This window comes from Patella vulgata, chromosome 3 (genome assembly GCF_932274485.2).
Source record: "Patella vulgata chromosome 3, xgPatVulg1.2, whole genome shotgun sequence".
NCBI lineage: Eukaryota > Metazoa > Mollusca > Gastropoda > Patellidae > Patella > Patella vulgata.
Window position 1 is genome coordinate 29,789,642 of NC_065881.2, and position 6,779 is coordinate 29,796,420.

Consider the following 6,779-nt stretch of genomic DNA (forward strand, 5'->3'; position numbering starts at 1 on the left):
TCTAATAATAAATCTTCGAGCAGTATACTTAGCATAATCCTGGAGAGGCATTTAGCAATTGATTTATGATATAATACTAGAACACCCAGTATGGATACAATCACTTGTTTTAATATACTGCAATGTTTCAATAACATTTCACATAATGTACACATGAGACATATACAGTCGACAATACCGTTAATTATGTTTTTGGAGAATTTATTTTTTGATTACATTTATAGTTTGAGTTATTATATTAATACATAAGTTAACAATTATAACAAATAAATTATTGTTTGTATTGGTGACCGTAACTTTAAATGATTTGGTCGTAGTCTTTGGGGAGGTAAACGCCTTGGTCATGATTAAGGGTCGGGGTGTGTCGGCGTAAAATGTCGTATTGTCGTGTTAAAATGTCCTGATGTCGGGTTGTCGTGGTGTAGTTGTGGTGGTGTCGGGTTATCGGCCATATTCCTCTCAATACTATGATTATGTACACTGATCATGGTGTTGGTCAAGAAAGTTCCCCGGGTTTTTGCAGCGTAATTTCTCCCTGTCGGTAAATGCAGGATAAAGGGATGGCAAAGTACAGTGTCTAGTTGTGTGGATGGGACAAAAAAAACAAGCTCCTGTGTACACATTGGCGTGTACATAAAAGAATCCTTCACAGTTGAATTTCGATGAAGAAATGCCAAGGTCCATTGAAAATTTCCGTCATAGCACTCTGCATAGCTCGTGCCTATTTCCAATAGCCCGATTGGTGCAGAAAATTAGAAAAATTGAATGAAATAAAATTGTGTTTAACGTCCCACTGTCCTGCTCACATTGTACTGTGAGGGAAACTTTTCCCGGATAGCGGCGCTACGGCCTACTTTTATATTGAATTCCACCTGTCAGGTTTTTTTTTTACGTGCTCGCTAATATGTACACGGAACCTCGATTTTTCGTCCCATCCAAACGACTATACGTTATCCCCTGACAGGCCCTCCGTCCTGTACCACTGTATAAAGTTCTAAAAGATCTGAGAGGTAAACAGGAGCTAAATTATTTAAACATTTAAAAGTAAGTAATAAAATCTTAAAATCAATTCGATATTTAACAGGTAACCAGTGTAAATTATATAAAACAGGAGTTATGTGGTCACATTTCTTAGTTAAAGTAACAAGTCTAGCCGCAGTATTCTGTACTTTTTGAAATTTATCTATAAGCTTTAAAGGTAAACCTACTAAAAGTGAATTAAAGTTATCTAATCGAGAAGTGACCAGAGAATTAACAAGTGACTTAGTGGCCTCTACAGTTACACATTTACATATTTTACCTATATTTCTAACATTAAAATAACACAATTTACAAATATTATTTACTTGAGCTCCCATAAGCATAAAACTATCAAAGATAGCGCCAACATTACAAGCAGAATAAGATGAAAATATATCACAATTACCAATTACAACAGGGGGGTTATCTTGTGCAGATTTACTTAATTGATGCCTTTAGCCTAATAACAAATATTCGGTTTTATCATCATTCAATTTTAGAAAGTTCTTTGACATCCATTTTCTAATTTCACTAATACAGATTTACAAAATCTTGTATGTTTTTCATATAATTAATTACGTCAAATTTTAAGATAACATTTATTATGTTACTTTATTATCTGTAATAATGTTATTTTTTTTTAAACAATCAATATTGTTATTGAGAAAATCTGAATGGAATCTGGTAACTGGCTTAGCCTATGTAAAACACCTTTTTCTGAATTTGAATGTTCAGGAATTCATTCCAATTTTAACTTGATTTCTAGAATATTTGTATTTGTCTAAAACCTTATATTGATTATCACACACTTTAAGTAGATATTGCAATGTTGGCTCTGCGCAATGTTAATTAGATTATTCTGATTATATCCTTTGTTTATTTTCAAATCTTGTCCCAGACAATACACAGACACAGTTGGGTTATTACAATGCCTGCACTTATTAGTGGCCCAATAAACTTGATACATCAAAGACAATTATCGGAATATGTGAAAACTAAAACAATAGTCTGATATTTTGGTTTTAGAAAATGTCGGAATGGGCGTGGAAAAAGCTGAGTTAATCTTTTTATTTAATTCTATTGGTATATTAATCGAACTTGCAAATTTAGTGCTTACCTGTAAAAGAACCAATCAAAATAAATTATTCATTAAATAAGTTAGAAATATTTATGACAGGATTTTTCGATTTCACCGTGGAATCGAGCTGATAAGTCAACCGTGTTCTTAAGCGTTGTGGTAATTTCTTCCTGGATTAGTATCGATTAATTACATAGTCGAGCGGCATTGTTAGAACCAACCCCAACAGAGATATATTTTTTTTCAACTAAGTATGCAGAGAAAACAAGAATATGAGGTTTGTTATATTTTTTAATCCAATGTTGCCTATTTGTAATGAAAATTTAGAATTAATATTTTTCGTTTCGGTTGAAACCCTAAACAACTATACACTAATTTTTTATTTGCCGAAGGACGTATGGTTTTGGCCGGCAAACTGGAGATCAAACAATAAATTTCGAGGTATTTGAGGTAGGCTAATCTAATATTCTATCATATCCTAATGTTCATAATTGATTTTCTATGTGATTAATTATTCAAATAATCATTATTGGGATGCACTATCGACTCTAGCCAGTCCTGAATTGCAATGATTGTTTTGCGCCCTGTTGTTCACTTGACGCCATTTTGAAAAACATACTTGACCTACATATAACTGATTGTTATCCATTTTTCAGATTGCAGTAGATTTATGCAATATAATGCAGCGATAGTGCAGTCTAATTGCTTTAAAAGAAAATATGAATTCGGCCAAAGACCAACAATAAAATCAAGGTGATTATTATTCATGTATTTTCTTTATGCAGAGTACGTTAGCTATTTGTAAATGCCTAGTCGTCTATTGTCAAAGTATGAGAGTTAATAATTTAAACTTCAAATCAGTTATACTCATGATATGTTGTATTTATTCAAATTATACCTCCCCGAGAATTGTATTTATCCAATTGAATAATAAAAACATGACTTTTATTATTTTATTTCTTCACGTCAAGAACATGGATGATTGGTAATGGCCTTGTATCACTGCATACGAGGTAGTTATATCCAATAATAGAGTGAGAAATCGGGTTTGAAGGTCACTTGACACAAACTATGCCATACATGTATTAAATTGGTCGAATCAAGTAGGTCCCTGCTAAGTCCGACGGTGCCGTTTCCGCCCTCTTTCCGAGGATTCTCATTCTATTATTACCATCTTTGTGTGCATAGGCGTACGAGCTGGGGGGGCTGGGGCCCCCTCCATTTTGGGCACCAAATGCTGGGAAAATTTGGGCACACAGTTGTATAAAAAAATATTGTGTTCTTGAATGTGTCCAATTTAACAGCGAATTTATTATTATTATGTAACATACTAAGAACGCCTATGTTTGTGTGTTGTGTTATATTAATTCTGCATAAACCTGGATTTGTTGTTGGTGTTTGTTGGATAGGTAATATATCTATTACTGGTGCTAAGTAATTTCAGGACTAACATTTAAGGTTCAATTTCATTTGAATAAAAACCCACGAGACTGGATAGGCGACCCTTTTCCAAGTCACATATTTGCATATAAAGAAAGTACAGACTTAAATATCACTAGAAAAAAAAACTGGATTCACTTAAACCAAAAATGGCCATGCACAGAACAAAAATTTATATTAAGGGTATCACAAATTGGCGGTCGAACTGTGGCAGGGGTGCTACAGTCTACGAATTCCAACTACCAAGGGATCGAATCCAATTTACATTTACTCGCAAGTCAATGTGTACACAGGATCTCGCTTTTTTGTTCCCTCGAAACAACTAGGCATTTGTACTTGTCAGGCCCTCCACCCTGCACCTCTGACAAGGGGAGACCACGGCAGAAAATCTAGATGAGCTTTCTCGGTTGACACTGGCTAGCGAGGCAGAGCCTTACTCACTCAGCCACAATGACTCTCTTCTAATTACTGTGACAGTCCAGTCACATGACAAACAAGGGTTGATAAAATGGATTTTTACGGCTTAGGTAGAGGATTTGTTTGAAACAAACTTTTGATAGATATTTTAGTTTAAATTTCCTATCACACAGTTAGTATATTATTAGCAAATAATTACATGTCATGTATTTATTTTTTTCAGTTTCAATATTAGATGACATAGCAAATCACCCAGGAAAAGATCATACATGTGTATAATAAAATATGTCAAAAAACACAAAATGGAAGAAGTAAGAGCTGAAATGATAATTAGAGCACATATAATTTCTGCTCGGTGTTTTGGAGGGGTAAGTGTTCAATTCTAATAGAAAAGATTGTCATTATGGTATTGTAGAATCTCATCATTGCATGATATATCCCGGTTGAGCTGATGTGACATAAAACTCAATTCCATTTCAGTTTAGTATAGTAAAACTCTGCACGTACATATACATGTATGTGCACGATGATGGTGGGTTTGCTCCCGATCTTGGCCTAGAAACTTCACTGGAGTTTTCCGACATGGTATCTCCCTGTCAGTGGTGCAGGACGACATATGTCCAGTTGTTTGAATTCAACAAAAAACTAAGGTTCCATGTACACATTGCTGTGCACGTAAAAGACCCCCTGGCAGTTGGAATTCGATATAAGAGTAGGCCTTAGCGCCACGGTACCGGGAAAAATTCCCCTTAAAGCACACTGTATGACATATACCCATTTTCATTAGCCAATTCGGAGCAGAGATGCAGGAAGTTAAACCCCTATTTCATTTCATTTTTTCATCTCATCTTTGACAAAGCAAACCAACACATCACACATAGGCCTACAATGTAATTAAATTAACACTTTCATTTTTTAACTGTGTAGTCAATTTAAGTCAACTAATACATGGTATGTTTTTTTTTTCAGTTAACCACATTGGAAAGATCCAGACAGTTGGAAATAGATATTCTCGTGGAAACTTTTTCTCGCAGACCTTGATAATCAGGCAAAATGTAAGTACCATCCAGGAACTGGCTCTATACACTTGGTAATCTAGTTGTCCCCCGCCTTTCGAAGAAAGCAGGGGACTATTAAAATGGGTTCGTCTGTCTGTCTGTCTAATTGAGCTAGAATGTTCAAACTTGGGGTAGGTGTTTTTAGGTCAATACCTAGATGGAGTTCAAAGATGAGCATTTTCTGCTGAGGGTAAGCAGAGATAAGCAATTTGATTGATTGATGCTTTGGGACACGATAATATTGGTTTTAATTAAGTGAGAGTGATGAAACGTGTTGTATAGTTTCATTGCATCAATACCTTGACTAAGTTCGATAATGAACACTTTCTGCTTAGGGTAAGCAGAGTGATAAGCAATTTGATTGGACGAGAATTTGGAACACAATAACTCTCCTTCTAATTGAGCTAAAAAGTTCAATTTTGGTGTAGATGTTTATTAGGTCAATGCCTTGACGGAGGTCGAAGATGGGCATTTTGTAAGCAGAGATAAGAAATTTGATTGGTTGATGCTTTGGGACACGATAATTTTAGTTCTAATTTAAGTGAGAGTGATGAAACTCAGAATATAGATTCATTATACCATTACCTTGACTAAATTTGATGGTGAGAATTTTCTGCTTAAGCTAAGGAGAGATAAGCAATTTGTTTGGCTAAGACTGTGGAACATAACAACTCAGCTTTTAATTGAGGTAGAATGTTTAAACTTGATGTAGATGTTCATTAGGTGAATGTCTTGTCCGAGTTCAATGATTAACATTTCGAGTTAAAGCTGGGCAGGGCTAATCAATTTCATTGGTCGATGCTTTGGGACAAGATAATCGTGATTCTACCTGAACATTAAGTGATGAAACTTAATGTATAGTTTGATTGCTCGATACTTTTGAAAAAAAATAAATGTGCGATTAATTAATGTGTCATCTATTTATTTTGGGATTTCGGTAGGGGACATAGCCTCCCTATTGGTTTGTTTTTCTTCTTATGGCAATGACTAGTATTCTGCTATTTCAAGTGTAGGGAATCTAGATTTGGAGACACAATACATGTTTAATCTGGGTGATTAGCTGCCCTATTATTTGACTTTAATACCAAATTTCAAGACATTTGTCCTGACTTCTGACCCATTTGAGCATAATAATCTGCTTGGGTCTGTAACTGGACAAAACATGATATGTTTTATGCAAAGCTGTAACAAAATAGATACTCAGTCTCGATGTGGCAAAATAAATTGTTTATTTATACATTGTGACATTTGGAATGTTGATAGAAAAAGTTATTGTGTTATATATTGACAACCCCTGCATAAGTTATAAAATGATGGAATTCATTCCTTATTTTTCAGGATCCTGGAAGAGTATATGATGTATGATAACAACGAGAGAACCCAACCACACCTTTTGAATATTACACCATCAATTTAATTCTGGAAAAGAATGCATTTGACCCATTTTTTTTCATTTTTTTGTGTTTAATGTTAAATGTATCCGAACACAATTATATTTTCATTCTCTCTAGAAATTTGTTTATAATATAGAAGGTAGAATTTGGTCGGAAATCATAAAGTATCTAATAGGCATTTCTGAAAACAAAATGTAGATCAAATTTTTAATATTACAGAATTACAAAAAAACCTTTACATTGCTTATGAGATCAAATAGGTTTTAATATCCTATTTTTCTGTGTTATTAATTCTGCCCTACAACCTACTCTTATATCAAATATTTCAACTGTCAAGGGTTCTTTTAACGGAACCCAGGGGGGGGGGGGGGC

General features: G+C 34.4%; 1 long non-coding RNA gene across 1 annotated transcript; it reads left to right on the forward strand.

Moving 5' to 3' along the window:
- Window positions 1-4,249: 4,249 nt before the first annotated feature.
- On the forward strand, window positions 4,250-6,419 carry LOC126816934 (uncharacterized). Its single transcript, XR_007678676.2, has 3 exons — window positions 4,250-4,323; window positions 4,925-5,010; window positions 6,352-6,419. It is a non-coding gene; the product is annotated as an uncharacterized LOC126816934 (long non-coding RNA).
- The last annotated feature ends 360 nt before the right edge of the window (window positions 6,420-6,779 follow it).